Raw genomic sequence first — 26,168 nt, forward strand, 5'->3', positions numbered from 1 at the left:
ATATATATGTTTAGACAGGACATGAGCTCTGCTTTTAATTTTTCTAGGTCATATAATCAGTATATATACACTTTTTTTATTTAAGAAAAATTATTATTTGAATTTTATGTACATAACTTACACTGAACTCAAGTTTGAACATACGTTGGATTCTTAAATGGGACTATTTTTTTAAAGAGGACTTTTTTTTCCTTTGAATATTATTTACTTAAATAGATTTCCAAAGCAAGAATTTCTTTTTTATCAATTTGCACATTTAAACAAAATAATATATCTAAGGTTACTAATTAAACTAATAGTAAAATACATGTGTTTTTTTTTTTTTTTTTTTTTTTTTTTTTTGAGATGGAGTCTGGCTCTGTCGCCCAGGCTGGAGTGCAGTGGCCGGATCTCAGCTCACTGCAAGCTCCGCCTCCCGGGTTTATGCCATTCTCCTGCCTCAGCCTCCGGAGTAGCTGGGACTACAGACGCCCGCCACCTCGCCCAGCTAGTTTTTCGTATTTTTTAGTAGAGACGGGGTTTCACCGTGTTAGCCAGGATGGTCTCGATCTCCTGACCTCGTGATCCGCCCGTCTCGGCCTCCCAAAGTGCTAGGATTACAGGCTTGAGCCACCGCGCCCGGCCATGTGTTCTTTTTTTAATCAACAATTCATTAACAAGTGCATAAATTTCAATGTTTGACATCCTCAAAAATCATAAATTAAGAGTTGCTGGTTTGTAAATATGTCACCAAGTAAAATCATCATTGTAAACTGTATAATTGGCAGTGAATTACAACTAGAATAATTTTTGTAAAGTTTAAATATCACCACTGGCTTTACTTTTAATAAAGCTATGTTTTATAAATTATCTTTATTATTTGGACAGATTAAAATATTTAATCTAACTATATTTGAGATTATTTCCTATTTTCGTAACTATTATTTTATGAGATTTATAACTTTATTCACTTGGTAAGCATTAATTGAGCTTCTACTCTTGTCAGACTGTTATAGGCATATAATAATGCACGAGACCAACTCCATCCCCATTGTTCTGAAACTTACATTTTTTCCAAATGATGCAAACAACAACAAAAAAAGAAAAATAGCTAAATATAATATGACACAGTAATTAGTGTCATAAAAAGTTAAGTCAGAGAAAAAGACACAGAATAAAGGGTAGAGTGGGCAGGGATACTTTTTCAGGTCATGTGGTCACCCAAGTCTTTTCTATGTAGGTGCTATTTGCAGATGTTAATAAACTGAGAGTGAGGCATGCATGACTCTGCATCAAACGAGCTCTCCTTCCCTGACTAGATTGCTGAACTGTTTTATGGTACTAATTAATATCTCATTATATATGTAGCTATTTTATTATCTGCTCCCTTGGAATGTGAGCTTAAGGATGACAGAAGTTAAATCAGTCTTATTCATCATTGTATCTTCAAAGAGAGTACTATAAATATATCTAGTTTTACAGATGAAGCAGCAAAGGCCCTTTGGCAATCAAGTGCCTTAACCAAAATATCACATAACCTAATAAATAGGATGAGAAGTTAGGAAGAAGAACAGAAAGTATGTTAAGTGCTCATATGTGCCAGATATCATGACAGGTGCTTTATATTATTAATCCTCAAAGTACATGTAGCAAGCTGAGTAATGACCCTCTAAATATCAACATCTCAATCCTTAGAAACTGTGACTGCCACCACATAGGTAAAATGTGTACCATATAGGTAAAATGGGCAGATGTGATTTAGCTAAGCATCTGGTGATAAGGAGACTGTTCTGGATTGCCCATGTAGGCCTGGTGTAGTCACAGCAATTTTGTAAGAGGGAGGCAGGAGAGCAGAAAGGAAGTGACTTTGGAAACAAGAAATGGGCATGATGAGAGGAGGAAGCATGAGCCAATGAAGGCAGGTGGCCTCTGGAAGCTGGAAAAGGCAAGGAGATGGATAACTGCCTAGAGTCTCTAGAAGGAACAAGCCCTGTCAACGCCTTGACTGTAGCCCAGTATAACTGATTTTTGACTTCTGGCCTGTAGAAATATAAGAGGATTCATTTTAACTTTGTGTTGTCATAAGCCACCAAGTTTGTGATAATTTGTTATAGCAGCCAGAGGAAATTAACACAGCTGCACAGATGGGGAACTCAGGTAAAGGTTAAATAATTTGTCCAACATTACAATATCTCTGTAGCAGAAAGTTAATGTAATTTTCCTGTACTCTCAGCCAAAGCTCCAAAGCTGATAATACTAGGCAGAAATTGCCCCCATATTTTAGAGTGTCAAGTAGTTACAAGTAACCCTTATAGTATTTAATCCAAGATGGCAGCATTAAGTCTTTTGACCCTCACGCCCACAACCCATCCAGACTAAATAAGGCCAGGTCTAGAGGAGTTTACATATAGAGGGAATTCATTTGGGTTGTTGGCTTGTCAGACCAGAGGAGAGTAATGGGAAATGGAAGCTTTTTCTCTCCCAAGGCAACGTAACCTTAGAAAAGCGTGTAGAAAGACTGGCAGTGGCTTTAAAAGATGTAGACTCTTTCTCACACCATGGTTGAATGTTTATGAGCCACAGATTCTCAGTCTCATCTTGGGGCATTTCTTGGAGGAGAGCACTAGACAGTACTTAACTGAGTCCTATGAAGGGTGGATGCATTTATGCATATGAAAGCTTAGGCCTCTTTACTGCATGGAATCTTCAATGGAAGAGAATGTGGCTTGAGCAGTCCACTACTGCACAGGAATGTGTAGGGAAAAGAATAAAGGGACTCGCACTTCCACCATTGGAACTGGCAAAGGTGCATGGGCCAATAGAGTCAGGATAACATAGCCCAGCTTAAGTCTTTTTGAATGTACCCTAAGAAAGAGGGAAGCCTACCAAAAGGAGAGTCTTCAGAGCCTGACACCTATGTGACAATAGTGTGCAATGTAGAGGTCCCTACAAGAACTCTTTAAATATTCACACATATACCTTATATAAACAGTCATATATGGATGCTGCCAGGCAACAAAAACAAAGGCACAACTATAAAAATAGGGGGAAGGAAGACATTTGTATCTCTTCTACCAACTCCCCTTTCTCTCCTCAGTCTAGAAGGAGATAGAAAAAGAAAGAAAAGGATGATGGAAAGTGAAAAAAAGTCAACATGCCTTTTGTCACTAGAAGCCTTTGAGCCATGGATCAATCTTGAGTTGTGCAGAAGAGAGAAACTTTGAATGGAATTAGAGTTTGGAGCTCTGATTTAGATTGGAAAAGAACATCTGAATAACAGAGAGTGAGTCATAATGATTGAAAAGAAAATAGAAGTGACTTGAAAGTTATGGGATGTTCATAATGTACCATCAGGGGGTGGAAAGATTTTGAAGAGTTCATGAAAAATAAAGGGGCTTCTGAACACATTTTTAAGTTTAGCTCACTCAGTAAGCCAGTTAACCTTGTAAGGTATGGAATGAAGCAGCTGGGGCTTGAGAACAGACCTCTAATATTTTTGTCAAGTTTTTTACACCATAATTGGTTTCCAATCCTCCTAGAAATCACTTTAATATTAAAATATAATCTCTTATGGATTTTACTTCCAGTGAATATGCCTTTCTAACACATTATACGATGTACTGATTTTAGTAGTCATCCATCACTTCTCTTCCTGCGTTAAAGAAACCATTTGAACTTTACACGTCCTCAGTGAGATGTTTTTCTTTTTCTTACTAATTTATCCTTTCATTTTCGGGTTTGCCTAACTTTGTTCTTCCTTGGAAATTTGCCCATTTTTTATATAGTAGCCAAGAAGGGGAGAGATAAAATTCTAAGCAATTAAAAGATTTGTTTCCAGGAAAAAAAAATTAGGTTACCTTTAATAACCTGGGGACAATTTTAGTGTAACCTTTAGGATTTATGATTAAAATGAAAGGAATGAAGAACATGAAACAACAATAAACAAGAAAACAAAAAACTGGGGAACATTCTTTTGTCTAAGTGCTTTCTTGAACAATTCAAGGTAGCTTGAATATCAACCAATCAAGAGACTGTCAATTTGAATAACTCAGTTCTGCTAGTAGAAAACAAGCAATAATGAGGGAGAAAAAAAAAATTGTGTTCAGTTATTAAACAGCCTAATTACATTTATAAGATAATTAATTAAGCACCTCTTGAGACAAATTAAAGCACAAAATGTTAGTAAAGCTGCCAACTTTATCCAACCCAGGGCCCGCGGGCCACATGCAGCCCAGGATGGCTTTGTATGCAGCCCAACATTAATTCGTAACCTTTCTCAAAACATTATGAGATTTATGCATGGATCTTTTTTATAAGCTCATCAGATATTGTTAGTGTTAGTGTATTTTATATGATGTGGCCCAAGACAATTCTTCCTCTAATGTGGCCCAAGGAAGCAAAAGATTGTACACCCCTGTCAATTATACAAATTGTCGTTGGAAGAGTGAAAGCGCTCTTCTTTGTCCCTATTACTTGAAAACTGCTAAGACTCAAGATTTCTCAATTTTCTGTTTCATATCATGAAGCTTAACACTATGGTATTTAAACTGACATATATTAAGTATAAGTCTGGATGGCTCCTTCTATTCTACTTAAACATCGTAAAATATATGTGTCTATCAAAAATGTTTCAGCCTACTATGTATGTGTTATTACAGTATTTAATGGTCGTATTCTTTCCCTTCTGATAAGACAAGCAGTTAGTTACCGAGTTGCAAATTGTCAAATCTAGTTGGCATATTAGCACTTGTCTAGATTATACTCCCCTCATAGTGGAAGTCGGTTGTCCAAGATTTCTCACCTAATCATTTGTAGAACTTGAATCCGTGAGCAATTCGACTGAGTGCTGACTCCTATCCAGTGCGTCCACCCTCTTGGAACAGCATTTTTTTCTAAGCTCTGAACAGCACATATATTTACCATCCCCACCCAAATAATATGAGATAAATTGTGGGACAAAATAACATTTGCTATTTCCGATTTTCAAAATGCAAAACTATGTTGTTTTGTGAAGTGCCTTTCCTCCTCTTTTTTTGCCTCCTCATTTCTGTGGCTCTAATCCTTAACACTTTTAATTATTCATGCATTTGAACAACTTTGAAGTAGAAACTGCTACCTGGGACCTGGGGAATCAGTTTTAAGAGAACAGCACAAAAAGTAGGAAGATGACAAACTGGAGAACTTGGATACTGTAGTTTGACCCATTTTCCAATCACTCAACGTTACCTTATAAGGGTTTGCTCTATTTTATGCCAAATTAGGTGCTCATGACAGCATAAAAATAAAATAATTTCCATCAAGTTTCTGTAATCATTTCTGAATGAGTTAGGGAAGACTGAAGCTCTTTAACAATAGACTCAAAATCTAACGGCTCAGAAAAAATAGACATTTGTTTCATTCTATGCCATAGTCTAAGGCAGTGCTCCCCAAAGTAGGATCTGTGTAGCCATAACCTAGGAGCTGTTAGAAATAAAAATTCTTGAGCTCCACCCTCTATCTGTTGAGTCAGAAACTGATACTGAAGGCCAACATTCTGTGTTTAAACAAATCTTCCTGGGTGATTCTGATGCAAATCAAAGTTTGAAGTTCACAGAGCAATCAGTCCAGGAAAATGTGTGTGCACAAGGATAAGAAGGAGGTTGTCTCTACTCCATAGAGTCATTCAAAGACCCAAACTGACTGAATCTCTGTCATCCTCAACATGCCCACATGAAAAAGGAAAGTGTAAGTATATGTGGGATGTTTTCTAGGACAGTTACAGTGCTTCTTTATAAGAAATTCAGCACATGGTCACAGATCACTGCAGGGGAGGGTGAAAAATGTAATAGAGTTTAACAATAACATACTCATCTACTGTAAAAGAAAAGAGAAAGGATTTTGGTAGTCATCTGATAGTCTCTGCAATGATGACATAATTATCTGTGGATGATCAAGTCTGCTGCTCATGTGTTGTACCTGTTTTTTTTTTTTTTTTCTTACATTCCCATTGTTTTTGCTTTCATGAGGGTACTTGCTTTAATTCTGGCATTGGTCAAGTATATTGCATAAAGAGAGCTGATGATTAAGCTGATGAAGTAACAGGGTCTGTTAGTCTGTTGGTGTTGCTAAAAAGGAATACCTGAGACTGGGTCATTTTTTTTAAAGAGGTTTATTTAGCTCATGTTTCTATAGACTGTACAAGAACCATGGTGCCAATATCTGCTTCTGGTGAGGGCTTCAGGCTGCTTCCATACCTGTTGAAAGGTGAAGGGGAGCCAGTAGCATGTTCAGAGATCACATGGTGAGAGAGGAAGCAAGGGAGAGGGGAGCGAGGTTGCAGACATTTTTTCACAACCAGCATAGGGGCAGTGGGGCCTAGGTTACTAAGAGAGAACTCACTCATTACCACAAGGGAGGCACCAAGTCATTCATGAGGGATCTGCCCCCATGACCCAACACTTCCCTTTAGGCCCCACCTCCAACATTGGATATCAAATTTCAACATGAGGTTTAGAGGCTCAAATATCCAAACTATAGCAGAGGATAATTGAAAAAAGAGGAAACATTGTCAGATGTTGCTGAGAAATCAATTAAATGGAGACTAAAACTATGCCTTGGATTTGGCAAAATGGAGGTCATTGATGACTGTAGGAAGGAATGTTCCATAAAATAATGCTATAGAGCCATGTTGGCATGGAGTGTCTTAGTAATTGGAGAACAGAGACAAAAGAGTATAATTTTTTTTTTTTTTTTTTTGAGATGGAGTCTCGCTGTATTACCCAGGGTGGAGTGCAGTGGCGCAATCTTGGCTCACTGCAACTTCTACCTCTCGGGTTCAAGCAATTCTTTCTGCCTTAGGCTCCCGAGTAGCTGGGACTACAGGTACCCACCACCACACCCCGCTAATTTTTGTATTCTTTTTTTTTTTTAGTAGAGACGGGATTTCACCTTGTTGGCTAGGTTGATCTTGAACTCTTGACCTCAGGTGATCCACCTGCCTTGGCCTCCCAGAGTCCTGGGATTACAGGCGTCAACCCCCATGCCCAGCCATAAATAATTTTTAAAAGAAGATTATCTATAGAGTGGAGGAGAGATAGGGCTCTAAGTACAGGAAGATGTGGGATAGAAGTCTGAAGATTAATATATTTGATGGAAAATATATAGTTGAGAAGTTGTAGTTGAATACTCTGGAAAAAGAAGTTGGCTAATATTCCTGAGAAAGTATAATGGAGCACAAACATACTAATGGGAAGGATGATGGAATGTAATAGGAAGTCAAGAGACATTCACAGATGTGGAGAAAATTAAAGTAATCATTGGGAAAAATGAGACAAAATTTATAGAGTAACACAGATGGATTGCTGAGCAGTAGTAAAGAACTATTTGAAGTTACCTTGCACACATCTACACAAAACCGTTACAATTGCACATTCAATTGCTATATTAACTTGGATGTCAAAAAGCCCTAAAATTACATCTATTATAGTTTCTGTTAATTTTTTTGTTTTATAAAACATTTTACTGGCCAAAATTAGAAAAACTATAATATTTTACTCTGCCTAATCCTGCTTAATTAATCATTATTAGGAATTGTTTAGTCAGTAGGTTTATGATAAATACCAAACTTCATAAATTTAGTAAGTCTCCCAAGGCTTCAAAATTAGCACTCTTGTGTAAGAGGTTTTAATAACATGACATCATTTCTCTTTTATTGGAATTACAGAAAATTCTAAAAATAAACTCGTCAAATAAGCCAATACTTCATGTTTATTAAAAATAATTAAGAAAATTGAGTACACATATTAACATTCAGATTTTTTCCCAGGATTAAAAACAACATGCATTTCTCAATCATTAAACATATTATTTTAAAAATCGAGTCTCTAGGTGCTTACAGATTGTGAGCTGGGCACTTATGTAATGCCATGCTTTCATCCTAGCAGTGGGACTTCTTTAGACTTCTGAATGTGTCATGCACTTTGCTAAAGCTCACCATGTTGCTCTGAAAAGTTGAGTCAAGCCTAGGTGTTCTCTGAGAGCAGATTCAGAGATTCTAACTACTGCTTGAGACTTAAGATTCACCACTTACCTACAGGCTGAGTAATCCAGGATGCCCTACCACTCAAAGCACAATACACTAAAATCATATAGAGATTATCCTGAAAATTCATTGTCAATACATTCACATACAATTTCCAACATTTGTTAGGAATTGAAATACTTAATTTGATCCATTAAACTGTATTTGCATGTCCCAGGTTGCTTATCTTTCTAAGTAGGCATATAACCTATTTTTGAAAATAATTTTCAGATGGTTGTTGGTTGATGGTTAACATAGGTTTTCAAATAACATGGGGCTCCTTTGAGTCATTATTGGTAGAGGCATATATAAGTATCTTTGCTACCTGAGATCTCTGTGATGTGTATCTAGTTCTTTTTCTACCTGGTCTCTACCTTTAAAGGTGGGTCTCATGAGAGGACATATTTATGGTTGGCCTTTATAGGAACATTTTCCCACCTCTTCAGCAGATGTAAGAACACAAATGGGCTTTATCAAATTAGATTGTCATAATTTTTACAAATCTATATTGGATGATTTCTTTTTTGATTTGTGCAAAGCAAAGCCTGGTTTCATCTGACTGTGAGTGTTGAAGAACTTTGTAGAATTATCAGTGCTTTCTAGAAGTGGTATAATTTTTTAAATGATTTATACTGTCTCAACTACAATAAAGGAATCCAAGAAAGACCACAGAATCAGAAGAACTATCAGTTATTTAGCCATTTAGATAAATAGTTTAATTTCTATAAGTGAATAATTCTTTTAAATAATTTCAACATATATAATGCTGTGGTCAACAAGTTAAATATCCCACCCTCAAAAAAACATAAAACAGGCTGGGCACGGTGGCTCACTCCTGTAATCCCAGCACTTTGGGAGGCCAAGGCGGGTGGATCGCAAGGTCAGGAAATCAAGACCATCTTGGCTAACACGGTGGAAACCCAATTCTACTAAAAATACAAAAAATGAGCCACGTGTGGTGGTGGGCACCTGTAGTCCCAGCTACTCGGGAGGCTGAGTCAGGAGAATGGCGTAAACCCGGGAGGTGGAACTTGCCGTGAGCCAAGATCGTGCCACTGCACTCCAGCCTGGGTGACAGAGGGAGACTCTGTCTCAAAAGCAAACAAGCAAAGAAATAAACAAACAAAAAACATAAAACAAAATGAAACAAATACAGGCAGATGGCAATTTGGCATAATTGCATTCCATTTTTATGGAATTGCATTCCACATTAATTTCATTTTCATATTCCTCAACTTTAGTGAAAATGGATTATGTATTTATCCATATAACCAATTATTATTTTGCAATTATATTTAAAAGTTTAGTAATACAAAGGTTTCTCCATTGATTATATACTAAATTTTAGTTGTTGCTGCATAACAAGAGAGCAACAATGTCTATTTTCAGGTTCACATCCTTACTGTCTTATTTGACAATGCTAGGTTCATGAATAATTGGTATTTTTATTTCTTCTCTGATCACTTATTCATTCAACAAGTAGTTATTAGGCTTCCTATCATTTGAGAAGCATTTTATAAGGATTGTGGATACATAGAGGAAAAAAAATAGACAAAGCTCTGCCTTCCTGACATTGGAGAAACCCTGAAAATAAACAAATTAATATATATTTGTTGATGAAAACTGGAAAAGAAAATAAAACAGAACAAGAAAGCTAGAAAGCACTGGGTTTATTTTATACAAGACACTCAGGGAAGATCTCTGATATGATGACATCCGAGCAAAGACCTGAGCAGGTGACTTAAATGAGGACATTTTGAGGAAAAAGAATTACCCTGGAGTGCATTCAAGGAAGTTCAGAAAGGTCAATGAGACAGAAGCAGAGTAAGTAAGAAGGTGATACAGGTATGGTCAGATGGTTAGCAGCATCAGATGGGGAAATTAGGGATTATAGGCCATGGTAAGGACTTTGACTCCTACTCTAATTAAGGTGAAAACCCACTATAAGAGTTGAACAGGGAAAAGACATGTTCTGATTTAGTTATAAAAGGATCATTATTATGGCTTATTTGTGGAGTATATCCTTCAGAGGAATGAGTGAAAGCAGCGAAGCCAGTTAGGAGGATATGTTAATTATCCAAGTAAAATATATTGGTGACTTGGACAAAGAAGAGGTGAGACACTTAGAAGCATACTAGGTATATTTTGAAGGTGAGTTGGCAGAATTTGCCGATGGGTGGTTGTGGGTATGAGAAAAATGTATGAGGAAAGAGTCAATGATGAATATTCCCTATCCTCCAGCTACTGGAAATTGGAAGAATAGCATTTCGACTTATTTGTATAAGCAAGAGTGCAAAATGTGAAAGTGAGGTGGGGGTGGGGGCTGGAGTTTGGTTTTAGATATGGTTAGTATGACTAATGTAGATTGATATTATTTATAATTACAAATGCAAGATAGATAATTGAATATATGAACCTGGACTTAATTGAAGAGTACCACAGTAAACATAAATTTCAGAGTTTCAGATGGCTGAGATCATCAAGGGAATGGATGTACATTGAAAAAAAAAAAAAAAAAGATGTTAGGGCCAAGGACTGAACCCTTAAATATTTAAGGATTAAAGTTGGAGAAATGAGGGAAAGCCACTTAGACTGAAAGGAAACCAGTAAGTTAATAAAGCACCCAGAAGAGAGTGATAACTTAAAGACAAAGGGGGGGCGTTATCAACCAGATCTAATATTGATAATGATAAGAAAGAGAGGGAGTAAGAATTGGTCATCAAAAGTGGGACTGGTAAGTAACTACTTCTCTTAAAAAAATCACAAATAAATCCACATTATTTTATTTTTGTTGTTAGTGTACTTGCAGTCTTGATGTATTTCACCTTAGTTTTCCCTCTAATTTAATGTTCCTTATATTTTGATGCTAAATTATTTTCCAATAAAAATGCAAACAAAATATTTAATATCTCTTTTCTTATTCCCAGATCTGTTATTTGGTATTGTATTTTGCTTTGAAATATAAAATCCGCAGCAACATTTTAAACATCTCATACTTGTGGTCTGTATTAAATGGAAAAGAAAGTTTTATTAGCAAGTAAAGTATCACTTATTGGAGTTTTACTCTAAAGTTAGTTTTTCATGTCTAGGATTCATAGTCCCTGATAGATTGAGTCAGTTATCTTTGTTAATTTACGGCTGAATAATGCTTGGAAATAAATTTTGTATTAGACAATCCTCACCTTAAGTGAATTATAAATTATACACTAAAACACAACATAATAACATTTACAGTATTAGCAAGATAACTTTGAGGTTGAAAACCCCTAAACCATACATCTTATTTCATAATACAAAACACTTTGCCCAATATTGTTACATGACTTCATAAAATAATTAATATCAAGTTTTTTATTCCTTCATAAAAATTCCATATATTTGTTGAATTTTTATTAGAGTACAATGTTCTTTTACAGCTACACTATATATAGTATACCCACACTGTATTATATATATATATCATGATACTGTATTTTTATTTGCAGAACTTATCAAAATTACGACTAAATAAAGATTTGTATAATTATGCAATTCTTAATAGATCATATACTCACACAATTCAAAAAGTATTCATGCAGTTTAAAGTCTCCAACCTGCCCTGGGTGCCTTCCAATAAATCTCACCCACCTCTATCCTTGACTTTCATTTACCATCAAAGTTAATTGTTAATGTCAAATTTTTAACATATGTACACACATGCACACACACACACACACACACACAAACATACATCGCTTATCAAGCAAGTACAAATAGGATTCCTGTTTTCTACCTTTTTTAACATAGAGGTTGTTGTTAGATACATTGTCCTATACTTTTTTACTTAACAATTTACTCATAAAATAACATAAAGCTTTTTGTATTACTTCATAAAATAATAATACTATATATTTGTTGAGTTTTTACTAGAGTACAATGTACTTTTATAGCTATGCCATGTACTATATATGCTATATTCATGCATCTATGGCGTTTCAGGTGTATTAACTATTATTGAGTACCTACTGTGTTTTGGGTGCTATTCTAATAAGTGCACATACAACAGAACACTGTAGTTTAAAAACTGCTGCCTTTATGGCTTTCACATTCTAACATGAGATAGCTTGAATATATTGTTGTTGTTAGGGTTTTTGTTTGCAATTTGTTTTTTCCGTACTTACCATTTCGTTGAAAGGATGGTTCATAATTTAAGTAACACTTACTGCTATTACCAATAATTAAACTTTCACATTTATAGTTTTAGCATGGCTTTAGAGATAGCTGTAGAATAAATGTTCCACAGGGGGATGTCTAGATTATAGGTATTTGAATTATAACTTTTGTATGTTTTATCAAATTGTCATCCATAGCATATATAAGATGCTTCTATCTATTCTTCATTTATGGAATATTTTTATCAAGAATGATTGCATACATTTCCTGATGTGAAGTTCATTCTCACATTGTTATGCAGAAAATCCTATAGAATCCACAAAAAAAAGCTATTAGACAAATAAATGAGATTAGTAAGTTTTCAGGATCATATTATCTGTGGATAAAGACAGTTTTATTTATTCTTTATCTTTCTGGATGCCTATTATGTATTGATTGCCTTATAGCACTGGAAAGAACCTCAGTGCAATTTTGATATAAATCAAACCCACACAAAATCATCACAAGAAAACTATGTAACAATATCACTTCATGAATATAGATATACATATTATAAACAAATCAAATCTTACAATATAAAGAAGATCATACATCATGATCAAATATGTTTATCCCAGGAATGCAAGGTTGGTATTTGAAACCAATTAATGTAATACACCAATATTAACTAAACAGAAACTCCTATGTGAACAAAAAATTTTTTTGAAAAAAAATTAAATTCCATTACTAATAAAAATCTTCTTCAAACTAGGGATACCTGTATAAGAGAAGTTCCTTAACCTGATTAACAGCATCACTGAAAAACCTAAAGCAAACATTATACTTAATAGCAAAAGACTAAATGCCTTTCTTTTAAGTGTAGGAAAAAGACAATGCTGATTGAGATGTGAAAGAATTGGAAAGAACTTCAAAATAATTGTTTTTGTTAGTTTCCACTTCCCAAAATTTCTCATCTTCATTGTTTGTATCTAGAATTTAATATTTTTGATGCTACTGAAAATTTTAATTTCAAATTGTTTATTGTTAGTATATAGAAATGAAATAAAATTTTTATATACTAATGTATCCTGCAACCTAACTTATTGAATGTATAGGAATATAGATGTTCATAATATTCTCTCATTATTTTTTAATGTTTCAATAATTTTACTGATACAACATTTCTCATTCTTGATATTGGTAATTTGTGTCTTCTGTGTATTTTTTCTTTTCAGTCTTGCTACAGATTTACCAGTGATATAGATAATCTCACAGAACATGATTTTAGATTTATTAATTTTTGTGTATTCCTTTCTGCTTTGTACTTCATTGATTTATGCTCTGATCTTTAGGGGTTTTTTTTTTGTTTTGTTTTTTGTTTTTTACTTGACTTTGCATCTTTTTCTAGTTTTTAAAAGTGGAATTTGAAGTCATTTATTAAAAACTTTTAAAAAAATTTTAAGTTCAGAGGTACATGTGCAGGTTTGTTGCATAGGTTAACTTTGTCACAGAGGTTTGTTTCATCACCCGGGTTTTAAGCCTAGTAACCATTAGTTGTTTTTCCTGATCGTCTCCCTCCTCATAGCCTACAGTGTGTGTTGTTCCCCTCTCTGTGTCTATTTGTTCTCATCATTTAGCTCCCACTTATAAGTGAGCATGTGGTATTTGGTTTTCTGTTCTTGTATTAGTTTGCTAGGGATATGGCCTCCAGATCCATCCACAGCCCTGCAAAGGACATGATCTTGATCTTTCTTATGGCTGCAGAGTATTCCTTGGAGTATATGTACCACATTTTATTTATCCAGTCTACCACTGATGGACTCTAGGTTAAGTCCATGTCTTTGCTATTGTAAATAGTGCTGTAATGAACATATGAATGCTCGTGTCTTTATAATAGAATGATTTATATTCCTTTGGGTATATATCTAGTAATTGGTTGAATCGTATTTCTGTCTTAGGTATCACCATACTGTCTTCCACAATGGCTGAACTAATTCACACTTCCACCAACAGGATAGAAGCATTCCTTTTTCTCCACAACCCTTTCAGCATCTTTTATTTTTTGACTTTTTCGTAGTTGCCATTCTGACTGGTGATAGATGGTATCTCATTGTGGTTTTGATTTGTATTTCTCTAATGATCAGTGATGTTGAGCTTTTTATCATATGATTTTTGGCCACATGCATGTCTTCTTTTGGAAAGCATCTGTTCATGTCATTTGCCCACATTTTTATGGGTTTGGGTTTTTTTCTTATAAATTTGTTTAAGTTCCTTATAGATCCTGTATATTAGACCTTTGTCAGATGTACAGTTTGCAAAAGTGTTCCCCCATTCTGTAGGTTGTCTATTTACTCCATTTATAGTTTCATTTGCTGTGCAGAAACTCTTTAGTTTAATTAGAACCCATTTGTCAATTTTTGCTTTTGTTGCAATTGCTTTTGGCTTCTTTGTCATGAAATCTTTGCCCAAGCCTATGTCCTAAATGATATTGTCTGTGTTGTCTTCTTCCAGGGTTTTTATAGTTATGGGTTATATTTAAGTATATAATCCATCTTGAGTTAATTTTTGTATATGGAGTAAGGAAGGGGTCCAGTTTCAGTCTTCTGCATATGGCTAGCAAGTTGTCCCAGCACCATTTATTGAATAAGGAATCCTTTCCCCATTGCTTGTTTTCGTTAGGTTTGTTGAACATCAGGTGTATGGTCATATTTCTGGGTTCTCTATTCTGTTCCATTGGTCCATGTGTCTGTTCTTGTACCAGTACCGTGCTGTTTTGGTTACTGTAGACCTATAGTATAGTTTGAAGTCAGGTAACATGATGCCTCCAGCTTTGCTCTTTTTGCTTAGGATTGCCTTGGTTATTTTGGGCTCTTTTTTAGTTCCATAGGAATTTAAAAATAGTTTTTTTCTAGTTCCATGAAAAATGTCAATATAATGGAAATAACATTGAGTCTATAAGTTACTTTGGGCAGTATGGTCATTTTAACGATATGGATTATTTTTATCCTTGAACATGTAATAGTTTTTCATTTGTTTGTGTCTGCTCTGATTTATTTAAGTAGTGGTTTGTAGTTCTCCTTGTAGATATCTTTCACCTCCCTAGTTAGCTGTATTCCTAGGTATTTTATTCTTTTTGTGGCAACTGTGAATGTGCGTTTGTTGGTGATTTGGCCCTCAGCTTGACTGTTGGTGTATAGGAATGCTAGCATTTTTTTTACATATTGATTTTGTATCCTGAGACTTTGCTGAAGCTGCTTATCAACTTAAGAAGATTTAGGCTAAGATGATGGGGTTTCCTAGATGAAAGATCATGTCATCTGCAAACAGGGTCAATCGTGTGTGTGTGTGTGTGTGTGTGTGTGTGTGTGTGTGTGTGTGTCTGTGTATGTGTGCTGAATTGCATCCCTCCAAAATTCATATGTTAAAGTCTTAACCCCCAGCACCACCTCAGAATGTGATGACATTTGGAGATAGAGTCTTTAGAAATGTGATTAAATGAAAATGAGGTCATTCAGGTAGGCTCTAATTCCATATAACTGGTGTCCTTATAAGAAGAAGACATTATGACTGAGTAAATAGAGAGGGAAGAGCATGGGGAGAAGATGGCTATTTACAACCTGAAGAGAATGTCTCAGGAGAAACCAACGCTGCTAATGCCTTAAACTTTTAGCCTCTAGAATGATGAGAAAATAAATTTCTGGGCCGGGCGCGGTGGCTCACGCCTGTAATCCCAGCACTTTGGGAGGCCGAGGCGGGCGGATCACAAGGTCAGGAGATCGAGACCATGGTGAAACCCCGTCTCTACTAAAAATACAAAAAATTAGCCGGGCGCGGTTGTGGGCGCCTGTAGTCCCAGCTACTCGGGAGGCTGAGGCAGGAGAATGGCGTGAACCCGGGAGGCGGAGCTTGCAGTGAGCCGAGATCGCGCCACTGCACTCCAGCCGGGGCGACAGAGCGAGACTCCGTCTCAAAAAAAAAATAAAATAAAATAAAATAAAAAAATAAATAAATTTCTGTTGTTTAACCCAGGTTGTGGAACTTTGTTATGGCAACCCTAGCAAACTATCTATCTATCTATCATCTATCTACTTAATCTATTTATTTTTATATGTAAATATGTAGAGATGTATACTGACATATTTAATTAAGAAGTATGAAATTTGTTACTTTAAATATAGACAGCTTATTTTATATCAATTGTACTTAAGTAAAGCCACTTTTTTCCCTGAAATTTGTGCAATATACCTGTGAAAAGATATATAATTTATTGTAACTGTCACTACCATTTATTCAATATAAGAGATAGAAATTATATTAATTTATCATGTTAGCTGTATATGCAACTTTTGAGAGTCATCAACAGAACAAAGAAAGCATTAATACCTGCTTTTTCTTCTGAGACACTTTTTGTTTGGGCTTATGCTGTTGTTTTAGCTAGCAATTTATGTCTGTAGTTTCTTGGGAATTTAGAAATGTAAAAGACAAACACTTTTTTTCTTCCTAACTGTCTCAGGAATGGACATTTAAAATATGCAGATAACTTCCTAATTCAATCATTTTAGAATAAGAATTTTCAAAATGAATTTAAAAAATTAAAAATTATTACCACTATTAATTCATAATCCTGTTTTACCTGTGGTATAATGTAGACATATAGTTTTTTAGTTTGGGATTTTTAATTTTTTAATATCTTTACTTAGTTTTGAGATTTTGGCTAGAGACTGGTCAATTGCCCTTTCTCAGAGCCTGATTTCTTCCACACTCCAACCACTTCCTTAATCAGGTTCTTATACTGTGGGTCATTATGCACAAGCCCCAATCGCCCCAGGCAAAATACCAGACAATTAGGAACAGCATTATAGCGAACGAGAAGGCAGTCTGAGAAACCTAGCTAACCCTGCCTTGCTTGCCATGGATACCCTAAATAACTGCCTCCTACAGCTCTCTTTCCCTGCTATCCTGTCCCTGAGTGCAATTCCCTATATGGCCCTGCCTGGCAGCTTTCTCTTATTAATAGCTGAAAGTAATAAGATATTCTGCCTTTCATATATTTGAGTGACAGTGTGTTGTATCCTTCCATCAAAATAATCCTTAAATCTTATAAAACAATTTGCACTGTGAGCAGATAGCATGGCCGTGACTGCTGACTCTTGGATAGCTTTTCAAGAGGCTGCTCTTGGCTTACTAATTGGTTCCAGACCTCTATGAGAGTGGCTTGGACAGAACTTGAGCTTGTGCTTTAGCCTTGTTGCCTGCTGGCTGTGTCTGTCTGTGCTTGCCATGTATCCCCACATCTCTCAGAATATTCTAATGAGCAGTGCTACCAGATTAAACTCTGGAGGCTCAAGAAAAGCCTTGATGGAGGCTCACCCCATGGATATGCGAGCGATGGGCCGCTAAAACTGCAGTTTCTGGGGCTAGGCATTCTATCCTCTTTCTAGTCACTGTGTTCAACAGAGGCTGACCCCAGATGCCCTTACCTCTTTGTTTCCTTTTTTATTATGTATACCAGAAATAAAATGTTAAGCCCACCAACTGACTCTTAGACCCTTTCCTTGGCCAAGGGCATTCCAAAGTTAACCTGAAACACTAGCTCAGGGCCACAATGGGAAGTAGAGGCTGGAAATACCTCATTATACTCTCCTCCCTTTGAAATTCAGGCACAACTGAACAACATTAACGTTAAAACAGAGACCCTGTAACTGATAGAACAGACTATTTCAGTTTGACCAGAAACATTTACAATCTATTCTCTGTGAAGTCTGCTAGCTGATGGCTTCACCTGCACAACAAGAACCTTGATCTCAATAAAACTTGTCTTAATGCAGTCACTTTCTTCTATTCCATATCTTTAGATAAACTTTAGCAACAAAGTGCCAATCAGAAAATCTTTGAATCTACCTGTGACCTGGAAGCCCCCACCACTTCAGGTTGTCCCACCTTTCCAGACCAAACTAATGTACATCTTACATGTATTGATTGATGTCTTCTGTCTCCCTAAAATGTTTAAAACCAAGCTGTAGCACAACTGCCCTGCACATATTGTCAGGACTTCCTGAGACTGTGTCATAGGCATGTCCTTAACCTTGGCAAAATAAACTTCTAACTTGAATGAGACTTGTCTCAGATACTTTTTGGTTTGTAATTATTACTTAGGGCAGAATGATGATTTGTCCATGTGTTTCAGGCAACCTTTAAATAGAGATGTTGGCTGGGTTCCCCCATGGTAAAGCAATGGCACCCCTGTCTCATAGTCAATGTTGCTCTGGTCGGGTAGCCATCGACCTGTCTTCTTTGCTGCATATTTTGTTGCTGTTTTTAGGGAACTTCAAGTTCCCCAGATCCTCAGGAATATCATGGGCTACCCTGTTGGATACCAGCCATTCAATGTTTAACCCAGAGAGACTGTCTGTAGCAAGGAAACAAATATCTCACCCCAGCAACCCCCTCTGAACACCTGCAAAAGTTACCCAGTTGTTTAAATGATGTAAGGCCCCTAGCCAGTGTGATTGGGCTTTAGTAAGTGCCCCTGCACGTCAACATGAAAAGGGACAAAAACTTAAAGGAACTTATTGCCTGTCCCAAGGAGAGGTGACTACAGCTCTCAATCTTTCACAGGTAGACTGAGAAGCCTTAGGATGAAGAATGGCTGCCTATGAGGCAGACCACTGGGCTCTTTCTTCCACTCCTTTCCTGTAACTATGAGACACAGACGGAAACTAACAACCATGACTTCAGGAGGCTAGAAGCCCAAAACAGAGGAAAAATAATGGAATAAAGAGAAAACCTTGACACAGGAGAAGAAATTTTAAAATAAATAGTTTGTGTACATAGATATATATTTATTGATTTACTTATATAACTCTGTATATATATGTATACACAAAAAAAATTATACATAAATTAACCCAATTAGAAATCCAAAAATCTGCTAAAATATTTTTTATAAAACTAATATAAAAATTGTCCTGATTGGGCTTTTGTTTCTGTAAAAGATAGGTTCTAACTTAACTTTCAGATCTGCTAAAATACACCAATTGACAAAGCTTTACAGACTTAATCATACTGGGTCTCAACTTGTAGTTCTACTCAAGGATCTCACTAAATTTAAACATAATACTTCCGATATTCTTGGGAGAGTAACTAAATATAAAATAGAGCCTGGTCCAGTAGTACATGCCTGTAGTCCCAGTTACTTGGGAGGCTGAGGAGGATCACTTGAGGCTAGGAGTTTGCAGTCATAGTGAGCTATGATTGCATCTGTGAATAGCCACTGCATGCCAGCCTTGGCAACATAATGAGACCCCCATCTCTTAAAAAACAAAACAAAACAAAACAACAACTTAAAAAAAATTTAAATAGAGAAAAAAATAGGTATTCTTTTCTTTCATTATAGTATTTTCTAAATTCCATTTTTAGCATATATGTTCTGATACAATGAGTAATGCATTAAAATTAAGTTAAGTTTTTGGCACGGAAAAATTAGCTTGAGAAACAAGACCCTATGGGTCCCCTTATGAAAACAGTTAAGATGTTCCAATGTGAAATTTAAAAGGACTGTCAAGACTTCAAACTTATTTATATAAACCTAACTAATATTTGCAAATCTCAAAAAAATAGGTAAAGACAGATGCGTCAGGGTGGTTTATTACAATGCTGTGGTTTCATCTATTGTGATTCTCATGCACAATACCTAATATTAAAATTATTGACATCATATAACTAATAACCAGTAAATACTTTGCTATTATAGATTTTGCTAATATTTATCTTTGGTGGCTATTTCAATGGCCTCTTGACTGTATTTTGCCTTTATCTCCAAGGAAAAAAGTATGCTTTTCCTAGGTCACCTTGTAGGGCAACTCAGTAGTGTTGCCATTGCATGCAATCTTTGCAGAAAAGAACTTAACTGTACCCACCTTTCTCCAGAAGCACAGGTTTGATGTTAAGTTGATAACATCTTTCTCCAAGAAGTTTTACTTGACATACTCATTATAAACATAAACATTCAACATCTTTTAGTTCTTTTTTCATTCTGGAGGCAATATATTCCAATTTACAAATTCTACTTAATGTCTCTGATATTGCTGTTTCCAAATAAACTCACCTTAAATGGGGATCACTCAAATAAAAGGCTCTAAATTCTGTCCATCTTAAATTTAGCTGATCCTGCAGAGGCCCGTGACTACAAAGGGTGTGGCAAAGCATTCATCAGGAGCTACCCTCTGAATTGCCACATCCTGATTCACATTGGAGAAAAAGCCTTTTATTTGTTCTGCTAATGGCTGTGATAAAAAAAATCCCACACAAAATCCAACTGGAAGAAACATTTTGCATGCAAACATGAAAATCTGCAAAAGCAATATGTATGCAGTTTTGAAGGATGTAAGAAGACCTTTAAGAAGCATCAGCAGCTGAAAATCCATCAGTGCCAGCATGAAAATAAACCACTATTCAAGTTTAACCTTGAAGGATGTGGAAAACACTTTGTTTCACCCTGCAGGCTGAGAGGACAGATGCAGGTTCATCAGAAAAATATATATCAATAGGGATGTTCTTTTGTGGCAGAAACATGGACAGAGCTTCCAAAGCACATGAGAGAAATCCATAAAAAGGAAATAACATATGATGTATGCCAGAAAACATTCAAATGTGAAGATTATCTCAAATAACCTGTGAAAACTCATGCCTCAGAATGAGATGTATGTCAACATCCAAGAGACGGCTGCAGCAGAACTGTATTTAATCTCCAGAGCTGTCTTCTTTCTTTTCATACGGAGAATCACCCATTTATGTGTGAACATGCTGGCTGTGGCAAAAGGTTGGCTATGAAACAAAGTCTCACAAGACATGCTATTGTGTATGAGCTTGACAGGAAGAAAATGAAGACCAAAGTAAAGCTATCTTCTGAAAAATGAAATTTGTCTTCTCATCTCAGTAAAATATCCCTCATAAGAGGAAACAAGAACAAGGTTTATCTTTGCATGAAAATGGAGAGTCATTGAATCGTATTGATCTCGACCGCTTCAATACTTATTGTTAGCTAAAAATCAGCTTTCTCTGTTTAAAAGACTACAGACCAATGAACTCAGTTATTTTCCATCAGAAGTACATTTTTTGTTATTAAAATCATTGATTTAGGAAAAAAAGAATGACAGGCACTTGATAGATTCACTATAGAAGCTTTAGCAAACTCCTTTCATACCTCCTGAAGTCTCTGGACAACTATGATGGCCATAGGCAGCCCACAGACTTTTGAAACGAGAAACTAACATTCCTGACCCTGCACTATATATAGCATTAAAGCAAAAAATGTTGACCACATACTGGGACCTCCTGGAAATAGAGGCCCTTGCAGACCTTGAGCCTGTGATTCTCCATAACCAGTTGCCCATTATGCCTTGGGTCATAAAAGCATCATCCCAAAAACTCAGCACTGCTACTGAGTCCTCCTTAATATAATATGGAGCTGTACCTGGTCCCTCTGGATTATTAACCTGGAAGGGGTGGTCTCCACTGTCCTCAATTCCTTGACAGATGCAATGGTGTTAGATGAAGTCACCTTTCCCTCAAACCCATTGGCTATATGAAGAGCCCCTTGGGATTAACTGAGTGTTCAGCAATGGGAGTTTGTAGGCTGTATGGATGACACCATCACCATTGTAAGTGACAGAACTCACTGAAATTTTGTTGCTTTACCTTCCAATAAAAGGACAGAACCCCAGGGTCAGCATGATTGGCTGGACTTCAGGCAGTCATCTTAGCACTGGATGCCCTGGTCAGCAAATTGCCTCACAAGCAAATGTTCACAAATTATTTGGTCATTGCCTAAGAGTTGTTCCTTCAGAATAAAGAACTCTGTGAATCCCTTGTTTCACAGATATCCAAAATATAAATCAAAATCACACATATATGAAGCTTCTCTAGGACACTCCTTTTTCTCCTTGGAGTTCCAGATATTAGTGGTAGTAATCAAAGCACACATTTCATGTCTCAGAATCACACCAGGCTCTTGAAAAAGGCATTCAATATAACTTTCATATCCCAAATATGTCCAAGACAACTGGTTTAACTGTGAGGCCTAATGGGCTCCTCAAAGAACTTGTATTTAAGTTACAAAATAACCAGTTAACCCCTGAATGGATATCTCAGTCCTGCCCCAGGCATTAATATCTCTCAACTCAAGGCCCTTCAGCCAACTCAAACCACTTTAAACAAATCTTATTTTGGTGTTTTAGCCATGAAGTCTTTGCCCATGCCTATGTCCTGAATGTTATTGCCTAGGTTTTCTTCTAGGGTTTTTTATGGTTTTAGGTCTTACGTTTAAGTCTTTAATTCATCTTGACTTGATTTTTATATAAGGCATAAGGGAGGGTTCCAGTTTAAGTTTTCTACACATGGCTAGCCAGTTTTCCCAACACCATTTATTAAATAGGGAATCCTTTCCCTATTGCTTTTTTCAGGTTTTCAAAGATCAGATGGTTGTCAATGTGCAGTGTTATTTCTGAGGCCTCTTTTCCGTTCCATTGGTCTACATATCTGTTTAGGTACCAGTACCATGCTGTTTTGGTTATTGTAGCATTGTAGTATAGTTTGAAGTCAGGTAGCATGATGTCTCCAGCTTTGTTCTTTTGGCTTAGGATTCTCTTGGCTATATGGGCTCCTTTTTGGTACCATATGAGATTTAAAGTAGTTTTTTCTAATTCTTTGAAGAAAGTCAGCAATAGCTTGATGGAGATCACATTGAATCAATATATTACTTTGGGCAGTATGGCCATTTTCATGATATTGATTCTTCCTATCCATGAGTATGGAATGTTTCTCCATTTGTTTGTGTCCTCTCTTACTTCCTTGAGCAGTGGTTTGTAGTTCTCCTTGAAGAGGTCCTTCACATCCCTTGTAAGTTGTATTCCTAGGCATTTTATTCTCTTTGCAGCAATTGTGAATGGGAGTTCATTCATGATTTGGCTCTCTGTTTGTCTATTATTGGTGTACAGGAACCAGGATCTAAGTAAACTAAAGAGCTTCTGCATAGTAAAAGAAACTATCATCAGAGTGAATAGGCAACCTACAGAATGGGAGAAAATTTTTGCAATCTGTCCATCTGACAAAGGGCTAATATCCACAATCTACAAGGAACTTAAACAAATGTAGAAGAAAAAGACAACCCCATCAAAAAATGGGCAAAGGATATGAACAGACACTTATCAGAAGGACATTTATGAAGCCAAAAACATATGAGAAAAAGCTCATCATCACTGGTCATTAGAGAAATGCAAATCAAAACCACAATGAGATACCATCTTACACCAGCTAGAATGCTAATCATTAAAAAGTCAGAAAACAACAGATGTTGGAAAGGATGCGGAGAAATAGGAATACTTTTACACTGTTGGTGGGAGTATAAATTAGTTCAACCATTGTGGTAGACAGTGCGGCAATTTCTCAAGGATCTAGAACCAGAAATACCATTTGACCCGGGAATCCCATTACTGGGTAAAAACCCAAAGGTTATAAATCATTCTACTACAAAGACACATGCATACATATGTTTATTGCAGCACTGTTCACAATAGCAAAGACGTGGAACCAACACAAATGTCCATCAATGATAGACTGGATAAAGAAAATGTGGTACATATACACCATGAAATACTATGCAGCCATAAAAACAGATGAGTTCATGTCCTTTGCAGGGACATGGTTGAAGCTGGAAACCATCATTCTCAGCAAACTAACACAGGAACAGAAAACCAAACACTGCATGTTCTCACTTATAAGTGAGAGTTGAACAATGAGAACACATGGACATAAGGAGGGGAACTACACACCGGGACCCGTCGTGGGATGGGGGACTAGGGGATGGATAACATTAGGAGAAATACCTAATGTAGATGACGGGTTCATGGGTGCAGCAAACCACCATGGCATGTGTATAGCTATGTAAGAAACCTGCACGTTTGTCACATGTATCCCAGAACTTAAAGTATAATTTTAAAAAATAAAAAAATTAAAAGAAAACCTTTCTTATCACCCTCTGCTATATTTTTAAAGAGAAGGAAATGTCTCATTTCTGTTATTATGAAGACTCATTTTATATGTGGCCCCTTATTAATGTCTCCTCCTATCTTTTTAGATTTTCTATTTTGCTTCTACCCCATAAAGTCAATACACCAGATCTAAGCAAAGACTCCTTTGAAACCCATTAACCATGGGTTGTCCCATAGGCCAGAACACTGCCCATGTGCTATGGGAAGCATTTGAGTCAAAATTTCCACCATCCAATTCACTTTCTTTAATATTTACATTTTACAAAGTAGATGATTACTTCAGGCTCTCCCTCTGATTCTCTCTAGAAAAGTTAAAATTGGTTTTCCAAGGCCATTCCCATAGACAATGTGGACTACCAAGAAAAAAGATAGAAAACCTTACTTACTGAATAAAATAAAAGTAACTTTCAAAGATAATAGTGAAATCAATGTCATATCTCATAATGACAAAAGCAGACAACACCTCACTGGCAATAATACGTGCTGGTGTAAAATTAGCATGAGACAACAAAGTCCTGTGAGGTGCAGCTACACACCATTCTGTTGACCATTGGTTTCACAACTGTAAGTCTGGATACTTACATTGATTTGCAACCCAGAGGCTCAAACTCTCTAAGTTAGCCATTGTTTGACCACAACAAATGCTTACGTCCACATTCGATTGAGTTTGACAAGGTGAGTAGAAGCCCTGCAAACAAAATACTCACCTGGTTTTCTCATCTGCAATCAAACCAGCAACTGAAGCAAAAGGCACATTGGCTAAATTGGAGGGCCTGCCTACATGCTGATGCTGATCCTCCAAGCTCAATCACAGGTATTTTAATAGGCAAAATTGTGACACCCTATTAACCACATGCATGCAAATCTGGGCACATCATTTAGAACCTATTTGCAGCAAAACCCTCCCCATCACCCATCCAGACAAAACCTTGGACCATTGGGAGCTTTTTGGTTCAGGTACTCTTAAGGCCTTAATTGTGCCAGCCCGGTTACAGGATTTGGTTCAATTACAACAACATCACAAATGCCAATATCACCATTCTTAGTTATGTACTCATAAAACCCTGTCTTAAAAGATATTTATAAGTCAAATTCCCAGGTGAAACTTTGCCCTAAAATTTCCCAAGAGGTTCAGTCTTACCATAATACTGGTGAACAACACCCACAGCAACTCACGTGGGTACCTACTTAAAAAAGATACCCTAGTTTCATAGACCACATCACATTGACCTGTCCTAGGAGTTCACCGTTGGGGATCACATCACCTCAGGTAATGTCAACCCATCCTGAGACCACAGAATTGGTGATGGCTTCATCCCCTGTGCCAAAGACAACTTCACCTCAACACCAAGACCACCATGTCAACAACACTCCCAGGATACCTCCCTTGACATTCTTTCAAATTGAACACTGGACATTTGTTACTATTTTTTCTTTTGATATTAGGTTTTATACTACATTTCCTGAGCTTGCTGTTTGGTTAGCCCAGATTCCTGGCATGCTCCTTGCTCTCTATCTATACTCCCATTCCTAAAGGGAAACCTTGTGAGGTTCCTTCTATCTGCACCATTCTAAAATGTGCATTATTGCCTCATATTGATCCATACTTGGACTGGACCTCTCACTCCTCAGAAAACTTCTCCTACCCTCCCGCATCCCCCAGCTTGCCACTGCAACCTCCTGCCTTGCTTCTCTGACCATGACCACGACAACTACTCCTCCCCCCAGTTACAAATACTGTTAACCTTTACATATATCTTATTAAACTTTCAGTTCATATTCTCAGCAACAAAACTGCCATACCTGCCACCTTGATTCAAGAAATACACTGAGTTACTATTACCACAAAACATAATATAACTCATAATTTAAATATACTTTATTGGAAGTCTCTGAGCGTACACTGGTGTAAGAGGTTTTCAATATACAATAATAATGAAAAGAAGACA

At 36.5% G+C, this 26,168-nt stretch overlaps 1 pseudogene; it reads left to right on the plus strand.

The window, feature by feature from the left end:
• Nucleotides 1–21,212, plus strand: part of LOC100424219 (transcription factor IIIA pseudogene) — a 28,108-nt pseudogene extending 6,896 nt beyond the window's left edge.
• Nucleotides 21,213–26,168: the final 4,956 nt, after the last annotated feature.

This window comes from Macaca mulatta, chromosome 3 (genome assembly GCF_049350105.2).
Source record: "Macaca mulatta isolate MMU2019108-1 chromosome 3, T2T-MMU8v2.0, whole genome shotgun sequence".
NCBI lineage: Eukaryota > Metazoa > Chordata > Mammalia > Primates > Cercopithecidae > Macaca > Macaca mulatta.